Below are 17417 nucleotides of genomic sequence, written 5' to 3'. Positions count from 1 at the left end.
CTGCCTCCCCCTTCTGGCAGCTCTCCAGCTGCCTGTTTAATAATGTACAACCAATCGGCCATTAACTGCAGATTTCCAAAAAAAAAAAAAAAGTTGGATTTTTTTTTTGTATCTGTAGTTGTTGGTTGGTGACTGAAAAAAACAAGTTTTATCTGGCTCCTCTCCAGCCCAATAATAGCCTGCCATTAATAAGAAAGCCTAGAAGTTGTCCCCCCACCAACATACTAATCTAGGCCTGTCATGCTATCCTTCCTCCTGGGACGCTATCCTCTGCTGGATCCCTAACTAAGGAAACCAGCAGCCCTAACCAGTTAAGAGGCCTGGGGAGGTATGGGAGAATTGAGGACCAGAATGTGGAATGACCTAAACTGCTCAGCCCTGGGAGAAAACAGACCAGAGACTAGTGACAGGAGCCTCTTCCATCTCACCCCTATGGCACTTCTGAATGATACCCTTCCCTCAAACCCAGTGCCACCCAGGAAATTTTCTCCTGCAGAAATAGTGAGGTAGGTCTGAGATGGAAAAAAAAATTCCCACAGTCTAGCTCAGGCACCTGGTGCCAGAGTCTACAGAAAAAGTCAGGAGATGAAAAAGGAAGGCCAAGGAAGCATGTAGGACTGAGACTGATACCCACTGGTTCTGCTGCCTCATCCCGGATCTCCTAACTAGTGACCTGACTGTCCAATGACTTTCAAATTCCCACCAAGACAATAAAACAAGAAGCAGGTGGGAAAAGGGAACTAGGACATGAGTGCTCTCTTTACAATAGCCTCCTTTAATAAAACTGGAGATAAGACCTATGACATGACAGTTTCCTTCCATATAGAAGGTTTAGACTTATTCTACTTGGCCCCACAAGGCAAAATCAGGAGTAACCAGTGGAGGTTTCAGAGAGGCTTATTTAGTTTAGGAGTAAGAGACAAATTTCCTAACAATCAGAGTTGTCCCAAAGTGGAATGGAAACAATGAATTTGTCATCACTAAAAACCTTTGAGCAAAAGGTTTGTGACAGGAAGTATGTACTGGAAGGAATACAAGATGGAGAGTCTAGAGTCTTGGCTAGCTTCTGCCACTAACTGTAAGATCTTGTGAGGATCATTAGCCTTCTCTCAGCTTCACTTTCCTCATCTGTTAAATGAGACAGTTGAACTAGATGATCTCTAAAGATCCTTCCAGCTCAAATATTCTATTCTCTATTCTAAGGTTCCTTCTAGTGCCAACATTCTATGGTTCTCTTCTAGGCAGAGCATTCTTCTTCTTCTATGATTCCATGAACTTTTTATTATTCTATTTCCTAAAATTCTCCATTCTAATCTGTCTCTAATATTCTATGGTTGTCTTCTAGGTAGATTAATCTCCTTCCCCTATACTCCATGATTCCATGAACACTCTATGATCCTGTGCCCTAAAGTTCTCCATTCTAAGCTTCCTTCTATCTCCAACATTCTACGATTCTCTTCTAGACGGGACAGTCTCCTTCCCTGAGGATCTCTAAGCACCCCTGCCCCTAGATTGTTAGTTATCTGAAAACAGGAAGCTGGGTGAAACAGCCTCAGTTCAAGGAGTGTAAGGTTCTATTTTTAAAAATTCATTGGAATTTATAATGTTCCTCTCTGCCTCCCTTATTTGGAGAAATTTCCAGGAAGACTTGAACTCCTGGGTCCTTGAAGATTCGGGCATCCTGGCTAATTGATTTTTCTTCTTTAAGCTCCACGCTGGTTGTTTTTTCTGAGATATTACCCAAAGGTTCAAAAGGGAGCAGACAGAAAGAAGGTATCTAGTCCATGAGTGTATATGTGAGCATCCCCTTCTCTCTGCGTTTATCACCTGTTCTTTGCCTTTTCTTCCCTCTACTCTATATATAATAAGCTCTTCTCATCTTTTCTGCCCTCTAGCTTTTATCCTCCTGACCCTTCCCTCCTCAGCACCTTGTTCCCCACCATCTCATCTCTATTAAGCACCTTCCCATCAGTTTCAGACAGAGCCAATTGCCTTTCTCCCTCCCTCCCTACTTCAAATCCTTCTTCTACACCCATCATTGCCAAAAAGATTTCCCTTTACCACCGCCGCCACTTCCAGGTAACATCCCATCTCCCACTAACTAGAATTCTCCCCCTCACCCCCACCCTCAGCACTCACAGCCAGCGTTGGACCTGTCTAAAGGTGAAAGTGGGTCCACAAAAACCCTGTGTTCCCAACAGTGCCTGGCAGGGTCCCGGTGAGTGTTTATTTTGAGTGCCATGAGGCATCCGGCTAATAATAACACATTCCTGGGGAGGAGATAAGCAGCACCCAAACATCCCCGGCACGCTCCTGGACACAATGTCTCACCCCTGTGGATTTCACCCACCCGCAGAGCTGGCTGGGGGGCGGAGGGAAGGGAGGGCATTGAGGTGGAGAGAAGAACCAGATGCTGGCCCCAGAGAAGACACGGCCAGACTGAATTCTTCCCCCTCCCCCACCCCCCACTTTGCATTACTGAGGAGTCCCAAAACCTCATTGTTCTATATTGTCTCGTCTGTGTAGATCTGGGAAGAGGGATGGAAAAATAAATGACAACCGGCTTCATTACTATCACATCAACCATATTTAATGCTCCTACCCCCTTTACCCTACAAAGCTGCTCCCCACAAGGAACCTGCTTATATTCAGAATGATTATATCCCCAGTGTGGAATGAGTGGGCACATTGACCCTCAGTCCATCCATGATCATGTACACACACACACACACACACACAAACACACTTAGCAATTGTGTGACCTTTAGTATATCAATTCTTTATTTTTTTTTGATGTGCCCACTTCTTCATTGATAAGATGAAGGGAGTTGTTCCCCACAACAACCCCGCAGGTATCATTTTCATTTTACAGCTAAGGAAACTGGAGCCCCAGAAAAGTAAGTCAATGTGCCCACAGTCACACAGCCAGTGACTTACTGAGCTGGAACCACAACTGCGGCATCTCCTAACTTCTAATCCATTGGGCTTTCTCCTATACCATCCTGCCTTCAGAGGCTCCCTCAATCAAAGATACTTTCCTGGGTTTAAAAAAATAATAACTTGGTAACAAGACCTGAGGGTCAGCTGAAGGAACTGAGCACACTTAGCCTGGAGAAGAGAAGGGTGAAGAGGTGGAAAGGGACGGAATGACATCCCAGCTGATTTAAACCATCTGAGGGGCAGTCATGTGGATTGGACTTGTCCTTTCTGGAACCAGAGGACAGAACCAGGAGCAGTGGGTAGAAGTGGCTAAAAGATCGATCTCGGATTGACAACAGGAGAAACTGGATTGGCAGAATCCCTCTCCTTGTAGGGTTTCAAGCAAAGGCTGGGCAATCACTTGTCAGATGTTTTAGTTGAGACCCCCTCTGAGTATCGGGTTAAAATAGATGGTTGCTGTGGTCTCTTCCGACTCTCAGATCCTGTTATTCTGAAAATGGGGTTAAAATCTGTGCAGTCCATTTCACAGACCATAATGTTGAGGCTCAGAGAGGGAACATTCGACTCTATTTTCAAGCCCTTCAGGCAAGACACAGAGGAAAGAACACAAGCCCACGTTGCACCAAGCAAGAGAAAGGGGTATGAACCTACCCCTAAGACAGTAATGGACACAACAGAAGGGAAGGGAGAGGGGATAGGATGGGATGGGAATTTCTCAGGCAGAGGGATACAGCATCAAAGAGACTTAAGAGGGCCCCTGGCCTAGCTAGTAAGGCAAAGAAGGGGTCAGGACCTTGGCTGGCCATGAAAGCACTAGGAGACATGGGAGGATTGGGCACTGAGGGGAGAGCAGTCAGAAGAGAGAGCGAGTCTGTTCCCACCAGGACCTTTGCTCCCCCTGTGCCCTGCCTGCCTGACCCTGGCTTGGTCAGCTGTCCAGGATTCCCATAGCTGCTATAACCCCATGGTGGACTCTGGAGCTACTGAGCAGTCCTTAGCTCTGGGCAAGCAGAAGAGCCTTACATGGACATTTCAGAGACATGATATTTCTAAGATGAGCCAGCAAGGAAGAGGATGGAACAAGTTGCTCTTTTCCACTCTGCTTGTCCCTTCCCACATGCCTTCCGTGCCCCATCCCACAGTTCTCAGAAAGAGGGTCATCTTCCCACATCAGGACCCCTCCTGCACTCCAGCTCCTTGTTTAGGTCACAGAGCAAAGTCAGGGGCTGGGAGGACAGCATACTGAGTATGCAGAGGAGCAGTTTTGAATAAAACATTGAGGAAGGGGAGGGAAATAAGAGAAGGGATGGTGTAAGATGGAGGAGACTAACAACACATAATTCACATTTTCATCAGATCGAGCCCCCAGTTGTGACTGTCAGAAAAATAAATAAACAGATAATTCGAGAAGAGCAAAATGGAAGAGAGACAGAGAAGGAGACAGAGACAGAGAAACAGAGGGAGACAGAGACAGAGAGACAGATGGGAGGGGCCAGATATAGGAAATCAATCAACCAGCATTTATTAAGCGCCTACTATGTGACAGGAACTGTGCTAAGGGAGGGATATGAGACATGATAAAGCCAGAAATAGAGATTTGATAGAAAAAATAGATACAGAAGACAGAGGCTGGAAGGTAACTAAAGAGATTAATAATAACCAAACAACAATAGCTATGCAGGTAGAAACAAAGACGGATAGATAAGACTACATAGAAAACTCGAACAGATTCCAAAAAAGAATGAAAACAAGGAAGAGGTTGGAGACTAAACCCTGGAAGGACTGGGGATGATTCAGCCCAAGAAGAGAAGGTTGTGGGAGGGAAATGAGGGGAAGGGCTATTACCAAATATGGATTTAAAGTCTCTGCAGCATTATTCCACAGAAGATAGTAAAAGATGAAAAATGACCGCAGCAAGAGATGAAGCTTTATATACTAGCAATGCAAATAATCTTAGGTCCACAGGCCCATAGCCTGAAAATGACCAAAGAAGACTTAGACATGTCCTTTCTGGAGCCAGCAGGCAGGGATTGGTGGGACGGCATCTGGAGAGTGCTGCCCATCTCAGGATTCTAATTTTATGATTCTTAGAACACTGAAACATCCCCTCCTGGAGGTTATGAGTCAAAGAAAGGAATGAAAAAGGGAAATTGGAGCATTCCACCTCCTCCTCCCCTGACCCCCACCATCTTTTTTTGGACCAGGGCTGTTTAGGCAGAGAAAGGGGATAACCCCGGGAGTGTTCAGTCAGCCCAAGAATTTTATTCTCCCAAGATTTCTGCTCTCCTCACCTTGCTTTTCCCTCCCCCAGCTGTGTTCCTCATTCTCAGGATGCAGACTAGAGAGAAGGGAGAGGGAGATTAGAACCACTGTCCAGCTGAGCAGAGGTCAGAAATTTCAGCCATCATCACCAAGCAATTCTGACTGAAGGAAACAGGGGGTGGGCCCAGGGAACAGAACAGGACAACAGGAGACTCAGAGGCAGAGAGGGGGTAAGTAGAAGGGTTTCAACATCTTCCTCTCCAGGAATGCAAGGGGGAGGGGAGAGAGGTGGGGGATATTGTAGAGGGGGAGATGCCTAGCCGCTGAGGTCATGCCCTATTCCTAGCCCCAGCCGCCTGGGCATTACTAATGTAAGCAGTGGCCAGGCTCCCAGGGACTGGGGGGTTGACTGTTTATCAGCCTCACGTGGAGGGGGGTAGGGGTTGCAGGCAAACCAGCATCAGTGTAAGGAGGCTAGAGACAGCAGGAAGAGAAGAAGCAAATGCAGAGGAAAGACCCCAATGGTGGGCTTCGCTTCATTTCTCACAATGAACCTGGGAACTCCCCCTACCAACTTAGTTCTCAAATACAGAGTGGGTGCTGATATCACTTGTCCTCCACTACACGCCCGCGCGCGCAAGCGCGCGCGCACACACACACACACACACACACACACACAAATTCTGCATTCCACCCATGGGTAGATGTAGAATGAGAGCTCTTTCTGGGGTCAAGAGTCAGAGAGATCGACAACTAAGGTTCATGGGTGTGAGATACTGGGGGAGGAAGGGTGGAGAGAGGAACCGATGTGTTTGTTGTTACACGGAAGAGTAAATGCTACCTGTTACTAGAAGGCAGACCAGCAAGAAGAAGTGCCACGAAAGAAAGTAGGGTTCTCTTCCCCATTCTCTGTGCCCCAGTATGCCATCAGGGGCCATCCCATCTATTCCCTAGTGCCCAGAAAGGACTGGCCCTCCCCCTGGCCAAACGAAGCTCATCTGTTCCTAAAGGATCTCCAGAGAAGGAGACAATCGGACTTCTCTTGGGCACCTGTTCCAAAGTTCCCCACAGCTTATCACCAGGAAGCTGATATCCTGAGAGCTTGCCAAACTCACTCTTGCTGAAGCTTTAGGTCTAAAGACTCTTGAGTTATTCTCATTGGACCTGAAAAGGTTCTTGTCATTCTTCTATACAATAAAACACCAGAGACTTGAAGCTTCATGAAGGCAGGGACTGTGCTTTTTCTAAACTCTATATGCCCTTCATCCCTTGTCACAGTGATCTTTGTAAATGTCTGTTGAATGAATACACATCCTCTCAGGTGAGTCCCTGTCCCTGTCAATGCCTCAGTTTCCCTTTGTGAGAAACTAAAACATGACCTACATCCTCAAACCCCAAATTTCATAGGATGAGAGGATCAAAGAATTTTGAGCTAGAAGATAACCTTAGAGATCATTTATATTTACAATTGGGAACCTTGAGGCTCAGAGAAATTAAGAAACCTTTGACTCCTTCAGCTCTCTGGGAAAGGTTGAGAAGGTTCTCCCTCCCCTTGCCTGTTTCATCACTTTGGAGTGACCTTGATCTTCCGGTCGTCCCCCTTCCTCATCCCACCCCAGAGTCCCACTTCCTGCTTGGGCCTGAGTACAATTATTCTGATTGATCAATCTAGAAGTAAGAAAGGTCTGAAAAATGCATAACTGGCACTCCTGTCCCTGCCCTCCCCTCTTCCCCGTTTCCACATACCCCACAGGGGAAGGAAAGGAAACCCCGGAGCTGGCTTAAGAGGAGAGGGGAGCTCAGGGCCTCTTTTCCCACTCCCTGGGCAGCTCCAGACATTCCATTTCTAACCTGAGGAGTTAGCCTCTCTTTGGGTGGCTCTAAAATCCATCTTGGGTTTGACCCCATAATCAGAGAGCTTCCTTCCCCCCATCCTCCCCATTCCACTGTTGGGACAGCTCAAAGCCTTCTTCTCCATGATACTGACTTCAAGGGGGGCTCAAATAAGATAATAAATGTAAAAGTGCTTTGTAAAAATAAAAGGTTATATAAATATAACCTATTATTACATGAAGATTATTATTGCAGATGGACAATGAGCTGGGCCTAGAATTGAATAGGAGGAAGACAGTGGGGCTGTACTGCATGCATGTGGGAAATTGCACACTGATTTCAACAATCCCAACCTGCTCGCTGACACAAAAAAAAACCATCCTTTTGATACCGATGTTATCCCAATAATGCAAGTCAGGGAATGCCATGACAGCCACAGAATCGAAAACATGGCTCACCCAAAGAGCAATGAACGGATCTATGATGGACGCAAGGAGCCTTCACCAATGATCTACAGACAAGAAATGATGCAAAGGACATTGTCCAGCAACTCTGTGGTCAGAAAAGGTCAGACAGGTCATGTGGAGAGTGAAGGATAACATACAGACAACCTCAGTGTTGCTTGGACACCCATGGGGTATTAAGACCAAGAGTAAAGACAGGCCTTCACTATTTTACAGACCAGGAAACTGAGGCAGTCCTAGAGGGGTTAAGTGACTTGCCCAAGGCTACAAAGGGTACTAAATGACAGCTGGAGGATTTGAAATCAGACTCATAAGAATCTCAGCTGGACTCTCAGGGACCAGCCAATCCAAACCATGCCTAGACAAGAATCCCCTCTTCACCACATCCAACAAGTGATCTTCCACCCTTGCTTAAAGACCACCAATGATGGGAAACCTACTATGTTCCTGCAGTAGAGCATTCCATAGATCCTGATTTTGAGGGATCATGGCAGGACATAAAAATTACACTTGACAAAGTAGCCATGAAGGGGAGAGCCATATCAATTAAATCACAACTACCCAGAGTAATGAAATTTTACTGTTTGCTTGGCTTCCTCAAGTAATTCAGCCCTCTTTGAGACTCCATTTCTTCACCTGGAAATAGGGACAAATACCTGCACTAGCTCTCAAATACTTACGCAAGTCTCATATTTTGCTATAAGACTCAAATGACAGGGCAGACAGAAAAGCAAATATCTGAAGGACTGTCATGGGGAAAGGGATTCAACCTGTTTTGTTTGATGCTAGGCGACAGAACTAAGAACAAACAGTAGAAATTGCAAAGAGGGTTTTTTTTATTCAAAAAGAACAGCTAATAAGATAAAAGGGGTAGTAGGATAGCATTGTATGAACATAAAGAAGGCATTCATCTTTCTGGAAATTCATGAGTCTGATGGGGAAGAAGTTTGGTGCAGGACATTTGGGGAGGGAAGGAAGAAAGGAAGGAAGGAAGGAAGGGAGGAAGGAAGGAAGGAAGGAAGGAAGGAAGGAAGGAAGGAAGGAAGGAAGGAAAGAAGGAAGGAAGAAAGGAAGGAAGGAAGGAAGGAAGGAAGGAAGGAAGGAAGGAAGGAAGGAAGGAAGGAAGGAAGGAAGGAAGGAAGGGAGGGAAGGAGGGAGGGAGGGATAAAAGGAAAAAAGGTAAATTTAGGCTTCACATAGGGGAAAACTCCTCACAATTGGAGTTGTCCAAAAATGAAATGAGTTGCCTCAAGAAGTAGTGAGTTTCTGCCACTGAAGGTCTTCAAAGTGGATGTCCACTTGCTGGGTGGGGGTGTTGGAATGGGGATTCTTGGTTAGGTACAGGTTAGATTGAATGCTCACTGAAGTCCCTTCCAACTGAGATTCTACAATTCTGTGAAAGTGTTTACTTAATTTCAAATCCCCAACTCTGTCATTTACGACCTTATCACAGGTAAGTCATTTACCTTCTCTGGGTTGGCATCAGTTTCTCCATATATAAAATAAGCTTGGATGAGATCATCTCTAAGGTCTCTTCCAACTCTAAGTCTATGAGCGTATAAATGTATGGGATTCTTATTAGAGCAGGATTCAGGCAGTGTAGCCTCTAGCAAGTAGATGCAATTTTTTTGAGGGAGGGGATTTCATCATGCCCCTCAGATGACATCTCAACAAACTACCACCATCTCAGTGCAAGGCCAGCCCAGATATTCAGACACTCAGTACACAGGTCTGACACCTTGCACTTCAATGCCTGGTTCAGCTCTGGAGGAAGCAGGCCAGGAGGGTTAATCGGTGACTGGCTCTCTGCTTGACTGCACCCCAAGGACACACACCCCTCCACTCCTAATGACCCCCTGCTAACATCCCTCAAGCTTCACAGCCCCACTTCAGGCCACCCTGAGCAGAGTCAATGATCAGCCAGGAAGAGACAAAGGAAGGAAAAAATTCACAGAGGCAGCAAAAGTCCAGGAATGGGGAAAACAATGAGATCAGTTCTGGAGAAGATGGGGAGGTGAGAAAGGAGCACTTAGAAATGTGAGTGCAGGGTGGGTAAGGCAGTCATATCTCTGTGAGTGAGGGGTGAGGTGTATGGGCACCCACCATCATGTACAAGCAAGGCAAATGGAGACCAGCACCCGTTACTGTGAAACTTCTGGGCACTGAACGTCATTTATTATTGTGGGGTCTCTGAAGGCCAGTTTATTGGAGAAAGTAGGGTCCACCAGATCTGTCCCAGGGCTAGATTGTTACTGCAGGGAGTACTGGCAAATTTATAAGGATGACTCTGGTTCTTTCGTCTCCTAGAATAGCCAAGATCCTGGACAGCAGGGAAGGCTAGGCTGCCGCATCCAAACAAAGGACACTCTAGGGCAGCCTCTTTACCTTCCCTTAGCCAAGTCACTTAAGCTCTGAGTCTCAGTTTTCATATCTATAAAATGGGAATAAAATAAAGCGATACTTGCATTGCCTACCTTACCAAATTGTCGTGAGACAAGCACTTGGTAAATGTTATTCTTCCCCTTCACCTCCCTAACACAGAGACACACAGAGTATAAAAAGAGTACCTCCTAGGACGGGCTCCTCCAAGAACCACTGGCAGGGGAAGGGAAGGTACAATTGCTCATTAAAGATATCCAAAACTACTACCAAACCAAAAGAGGAAGTAGCCACCAATATGACCCCAGCAACCAGCTCCACAAGGGGTTGGGGTTGGGGAGAAGGGGGTGGGATTTGCTGCCCTAACCACGGACCCATAAGCCTCAAACTTATAGCCAAAGTCGAGTAGGAACAAAGCATCTGGACACCTCAGGCAAGGTTGGAGAGATTATGCACTGAGTGTATGTGTCACTGTTCGTCAGTCTGCCTAAGGCTTAGAGCCTTCACCGCAACACCTGGGAATTGATTTATCACAAAATAAACACATGGGGAATGTGATTTTCTGGCATTAAGAATATGTGCCCTTATGCGATATCACACTAAAAAATCTATTCTTGTGCCCCCCACACATACCTGAGCCCCACGAGGCTGACTAACTGGATGACCCCAAGGACAGGGCTCTGGCTATGGCGGAGATTGGTGTGAGAAGATAGTGCTTGTTCATGGCCTCTCTCTCAGGTCAGTCTCTTAGAGACCCTGGTCTGGCTATTTTTCAAATGGTAGGGCTGTGGGATTTAGGGCTGGAAGGCTAGAGGCTACAGATTATAGTCTAACTGCCTCATTTTACAGATGAGAAAACTGAGGTCCAGAGTGGTTAAGTGACTTGCCTTTGGTCACACGCCTAACTATTTCTTGTCTAGTGGGAATTAAAAAAAAAAAAACTAACGGGCTTGAGAGAAGCCACTATAGGGCTGAGACATCCCCCTCCCCGAAACTCCCTCTCCTTATCAGAGAAAGGAAAATGGTCCCTCCGGTGTTGGGGAGTAAAGCAAAATCCTAACAGGTGATAAAGTAGGAAGATGAGTGTATAATATATTTGTATTTGCGCATATACACTCCTTGCCTCTGCCACTCCACCCTCCTTCTGGAGGAGAGGGTGATGTCCGGGCTGTAAGGGGGTTACCATGAACCTCAGTCCTCCGATGCCAAATTCTGTGTTCTTTCCACTAAGCCAGCCTGATTCTGCTTGACCTAGGGCCCAGAGAAATGCCATCAGCCATGTGCCACTCTACCCAGGCTGCCTCCTGGCCATAGAGAGCCCTCCTGTACCACTGCCCCCTGCCCTTTCCTACTTCTCCCCACCCAGACAGACCAACAGCCTCTCACATGCTCCCTCACACTTCTCAGTGGGAATTCTGGGACCTTTGTTTCCTCAAACATATTTCACCATGTTTCGTGTTTCAACATGATCTTGGGATTTGCCTTCCTTCTTTCCTTCCCATACACCTTCCCTCTCTCCCTTGATTTGGCTCTCCATTTCTCCATCTTCTCCCTGTTTTGTCTTCCTACCCCCCACCTCCCCTTTTTTTAAAACTCCAGTGGGTCGTTCAGATACAGCAAACCCCCCATGTGATATTTACACAGCCCCAGAGTCAGAAATGCTGAAAAATATGAGACCTTTTTGAGCTGCATTCCTTGGGAATGAGAAGCCACTCACAGCTCAGACGTCACCCTCTCCTCCAGAAGTGGGGCGGAGCAGCAGGGGTGAGGGAGGTGTGTGCACAAATACAGACTCTATTATACATTCATCTTCCTACCTTACAATCCCTCAGGGTCTTCCTTTACTCCCCAACACCTAAGAGACCATTTTCCTCTCTCTGATGGAGGTAGAGAGGGAGTTTCGGCAGGTTAGGGGAGGGAGAAATCTCAGCCCCACACTGGTAGAGTTTATGGCTTCGCTCAAGCCTCTTAGTTTTTTTTTCCTCCCCACTAAACAGGAAATAGTTTCCTCCTGGGGGTCCCTAGTCTATGCCACTACATTCCCACCAACTACAATGAAAATAGGACCCCCTCCCCCCCAAAAAAGTTAGAAGCATCTTCAGAAACATAAGCCATCATCATTAATCAGCAGGTACCCATATGGATGCAGTTCATTCACTACTCTATCGCTCATCTTTTTTCTCTCCTAGCTAATGGACTCTATGTCTAGCATTATCTTTCTTGATCTATCAGTCAGGTTAAGGAAACTAGGTTGATTCTGCTCAGAGAAAAAAGGAGTTGGAGGAAGAAGTGAATTAAGAGGCTTCCAGGATCTATTTATTAGGTAAGGGGACAATTACACCAGCTGGTTTTTCAATTCCAATGATGATAGAGCAAGGACGATCTTAAACCAGAGCAGCAGAGATCAGGTATGAGGAAGAACATCTTAACAGCGAGGAAATCCATCCTTATTTAAAAAGCATCACATTCTACAAAGTGCTCTGCAACCACAAATTGAAACATAAATGTGAGTTACTATAAGACTGTGGCAATCGGCCAATCATAAGTATTTATTAAGCACCTACTATGTGGCAGCCACTGTACTAGATCCTGATAAAGAAAATGAGGGACATAGTCTGTACCCTCTAAAAGCTCAGATGCCGTGATGCTGGGTGATAAAGGTACAATTTCCTCTAGAGTTTTTTGTTTTGTCTTGGGTTTTTTTTTTTCATTTTAGAATGGGACATGAGAGGGAGGCAGGGATTTTGTTCAAGCCTCAGAGCTTGAGCCATACTGCCCCAGGCAACCTTTGCCATAAGGCTGCTCATCCCCATTTGTTCAGAAGGAGGCAATAACTGGTACCTAGTTATACAGCAATCAGTGGCAATGTTCCTTGAAATCCACAACTAAACTTTCTTCTTCCTTTACTATTCCTTACAGCATAGATTTAAAGACTATTTGAAAAATAAAGAAGAAAGAAAAGGCTAAGGGAACACTGAATACATGCCTGAGACGCAGGGAAAGACAAATAAGGAGGAGATGATTTTAGAGTGATAAAAGATAAGAGTTTACATGTATCTTTTCTTTTCTTTTCTTAAGTCTCAGGACCAAAATAGCTTCAGTCTGGAAAAGAATGAACAGGCGGCTGCTACAGTCCCTTTATCATCTCTTGTCTTTCCTCAGGGTTGGCAGCCCTAGCGCAAGAGAAGCAGAAGAGAGAAACCAAGGGAAAAGCAAAGTGAGAGGACACTGGGCAGGGATAAAGCGGTAAGAACTGATTGTGTCTTCCCTTTCCTCACTCCCTACTCCTGACTGGGACAAGCAGCTGTTGGAATCTTTCATTTACCTCTCTGTCTGCCTCGGCATGAAGAAGGGGTATTCCACTTAACGAAGCTTAGCTGACAGCCATGGCTGCTGTTTCAAGATGGGAGGAGGAAAAAAAGAAAAGGTGGGGAAAAATGGAGGGAAAATGATTTTCTTAATATTCTTCTTAAAATATTTTTGAAGTAAGGGTGTGGAAATGTCTGAAGGAGGATAGATAAAGATGGAGAAATAAATACAGTATATATGTCAGACATGAGGGACAATGTAACACACTGCTTAAAAGACTGGCAGAGGAAGAAGAAAGGCTTGGGCTCAAGTCCTGGCTCCTATAAGACCCCTGAGCAGGTTACTTAATCTCTCAACGCCCCCAGACAACTCCCTAAGACTAAAAATTACTTTCTAATTCTCCACACTAATTAAATAATGGGTCAAAACAAACAAAAAAGTCTTCTACAAATAAAAAAGAGTATAATCAACCCTATTTGCATAGCACTCCAATGTTTACAGTGTGCTTTCCTCAGAATAACTATGTAATTGGTATCTCCATTCTCACAGTCATTTTACAGAGAAGAAAACTAATCTGAGTCTAAATGATTTGTCCACAGTCACAAAAGCCTTTAGTAAGTGTAAGGATTCAAATCCAAGCCTTGTGACTCCTAAGGTCCATTGAAACAGGCTAGGAAAAACATAAGTCTCTAACCAGTTAGGTATGCATATCAAATACTAATAAAGGCTGGTGCCATTTGGAGATGAGAGCAAGGACAAGATGCTGGAATTCAAAAGAGAAGGAGGCCAGGGAATCTCTTTTGCTGAAGATAAATGGTTGAGAAGTGGGATAAGATCAGTGCAGGAGACCCCTAATAACCTAAAGACTCCGGGATTCTCTGTTAGTTTCTCAGTCACATCTATCCCAATAGAAGACACTCTCCCCATTGCCCTCCATGACCACCTCCCAAGCATTCTCTTATTTCTGCCAGGGCGGGCCCAGGAAGACACAGAGGGTGAAAAGAAACTCGGAGTGGGGAAAATAGGACCAAACTGGAATCCAAGGCCTTGGCTTTGAATCCCAGCTCTATTGGGCAAGTCATTTCAACTCTCTCAGACTCAGTTTCCTCACCTTTCAAATGAGGTGACTAAATGAGATGATATACAAGATCCTTTCCAGTTCTAAATTATTGCAATATCTAAGATGTGAGTGCAATAGCTAAGATTTTTAAAGATGGGAGACAGATCACTCTAGGGGCAGGAGACATTTACCAAATAGGGATTGAGTTAAAAGGTGAGAGTTGGGGGAGAGGGAGGGGGCATGGAGCATCATTCAGAGAGAAGCAGGAGACAATGTGGTATGATTGCTGAAGTCCAGGATTTAGAAATCTGAAGACCTCTATTTAAATCCAGCTCTGCTGGTTACAAACTGGGTAAACTCAAGCAAAAGTTTACTGCTTTGGCACCTAGAGAATCTGAGTTCAGATCTCAGCTTTACTACTTATTATCCATATGCCCTTAGACAAAACTTTGCCTGTGGGCCTCAGTTTCCTCATGTGCAAGATGAAGTGGCTGGATCAGAGTTTCTCCAAGGCTCCTTCCAACTGTTATGATGCTTCCCCTCTCTGGACACCATTTCCTCATTTGAGGCTAGACTAGGAGATCTAATACCTTCTAAAAGCTATGATATGAGTCTCTGCCATTGCTTATTTCTCTCTTTTCCACCATCATTCCTTCTAAGACCCATCCCTTCACATACACATACACTTAAAGTGTAGGCCCAAATTTCTGTACCCTAGATGGTGGTATCAGATTGGGTCCAAGTTCTTGCCTTCTCAAAAAATCCTAAAAGATGGGCTACCTATTACAATTAAACCAGATGGCACAGTAGAAAGGAAGGAAAAGGGTATAAGTCTGCATAAATATCATTTCCAATTCTATACACTGCCAGGCTCTGTGACTCAGTTTACCTCTGGATGCCATGGGGCTGAATCCTAGAGACAGCTTTGTAGTGGAGGGGGGTAGATGTGGCAGAACTCAGCTTTCGGGATTGCCATGGGATGGAGTACAATCATTGATCTAGAAGAGGTGGCGAAAGCAGGCTGAAATTATGGCATAATGGATAATAGTAACAGCAACATTAGCTTATATTTGCATGACACTATACAAAGTACTCTGCTCACAAAGCCTATGGTACAGAGGGTGCAGGTATAATTAATCCTATCTTCTACAGATGAGGAAACAGGTTCTCAGAGGCAACAAGAGTTGTTCGGTCATAGCATAACAGGCTCCGGAGCTCGGACCCTCTACTCTCTCCATCATGCAGCAGCCATTGGGAAGAAATTCCTAGCAATGAAGTAAGGGTGACACTGGGCTGGATGAGTAAGGGACAGTATATCCTCTGCTTGACAAGAAAACTCTCAGAAGAGGGCAGTTTTCAAAATGAGAAACTCTTTTCCCTAAAAAGAGATACTCGCTTCCCCTAAACTCTCTGGACAGGACTATGTTCCAGAGATGAGGCTAAACCCTGGAGGGTCTTCTCTGACTAGGGAGTTCTAAGAGATGTTCTAAGAGTTCTAAGATGCTGGTTCTAAGAGCCAGGCCCCAAACACAGATCACTAAGCATTCATCTTCTGAGAGTGAAAGAAAGCTAGGGTGGCTTAAAAGAACTATGGCTTCTGGAAATAAGTTTGTCAACCGGAGTAGAGTTAAGAAAACTACTGGGTCTGGTTTCCTAGGAGAGAATGGTCCTCTAAAACATGCCACATGTCTGTGTGACTGTTGGTCTGTTGGTCTGTCCCTCTCAAGGTGCTTCCTCCAGCCAATAACTGCATATCCTGGCTCTTCTGCTTTTCCTGGATCTTCATGCCCTAGAATCTTTTTTCTTTAGCTTCACCTGTATCTATGCCACCCCTAGGACGGGACAGGGTGGGGAGAAGGAAGAAGAGAAGGTAGGAATTGATCAGGAAAAAATCCTCCTGTGATTAGGGAGTAGCAGGAGGAAAGTAGGGTGTGACTGGGAAGGATAGAGGGTGAGTGGCAGGACAAGGACCTAGGGATGGCTGGGATATCATCATAAAGTCAAGAGAAACAGGTGCAGCCAGCTTCATCATGGGTGATTAGTTTGCAGAGATAAGACAGACCGGAAGATCATGAAGCTCAGAGAGAAAGACTGTTCTGAAAGGGCAGGAGAAAAAAGGAACACGTTAAGAGAAATGAGAGACACATTCCTACTTCCGAATGAGAAGGGCTGGGCAGTGAAAGTTGAGAACCGAGGGGCACATTCTCTCCTCTGAACATAAGAAGTGCCAGCAACTGAGTCCACACCTGCCCAATACAGCTCTCTGAAATGCCATATTACTTCCCCCTTCCTATAAATCTCCATTCACCATATTCTTGGGGACAGGCTCCTACTTTGGACGGTAAGTGAGGCTTGTACCTGGCTTGGGGTAGTCAGGTGAAGGCAAGAGGGAACACACTGAACTTATATTGGAAGATAAGAGAAGAGATGGGGCCAGAGAGAGTGGTGCAACCTTAAAGAAAGGTTTCCTTGCAAGCTACCCCAAATGCCATCCATCTCCCTGTCAGCACCTCGCCAGTATCACCACTATCACCTCAGAGAGAAAAACAGCTAGCCTGTCAATCCCTCCTGTCTCAGGCCCAAGGAGATGAGAAATAAGGAAGCTGTCAACCTGGCTGGAAAACAGACCTTTTCACTCTTCTCCTGCCTCACACTCCAAGCTTCTAACCCCACTGAATAGACCTCCTTCATGTTGTAGGGGAAATGAGGAACTCTGACACAGTGGCTGGAACAGAGTTCATATAAGATCTGGGTAAAGGCAAAGGGTTTTACAATGCCCATCCACTCATCATCCACCCTCCTCCCTCCTTCCCATTCAGACTCTCTGCTCCCCACACCTGAGTTTTTGAAGCCTAGGATGACCCAAACTGGCACCTGGGAGAGAGGGCACTTAACAGGATCCATTTCTACTTAAAAGAGGCGCCACTTACCTTCTGACCATTTTCCCCCAGCCCAACCCCCCACTAACATATGTGGAGAAATACCACCTCAAGAGCCTCTCTCTTTCCATCTCCCCTTCCCTTGGAGCCCCCTCCCCCAGTAGCAAACAACCCAGGCATTGCTCCCCCCGGCCTCCAGTTACTGTTCTCCCTCCCTCCCAGTCTCTGCCTCAGGCTACAGAGCACCCCGCCCCCCCACCAACGCCAGGCTCAGCAAGGAAGCCCCCCAGC

At 45.8% G+C, this 17417-nt stretch overlaps 1 protein-coding gene across 9 annotated transcripts in view; it reads right to left on the bottom strand.

Annotated features, from left to right (window-relative positions):
- The window catches only part of TNS1 (tensin 1), a 251546-nt gene that overhangs the window by 215948 nt on the left and 18181 nt on the right, over positions 1-17417 (bottom strand). The window lies entirely within an intron of this gene.

Source organism: Trichosurus vulpecula, chromosome 4, assembly GCF_011100635.1.
Source record: "Trichosurus vulpecula isolate mTriVul1 chromosome 4, mTriVul1.pri, whole genome shotgun sequence".
In the NCBI taxonomy this organism is placed as follows: domain Eukaryota; kingdom Metazoa; phylum Chordata; class Mammalia; order Diprotodontia; family Phalangeridae; genus Trichosurus; species Trichosurus vulpecula.
The sequence above is the reverse complement of the archived record's forward strand: the minus strand, read 5'-3'. Positions and strand labels throughout refer to the sequence as shown.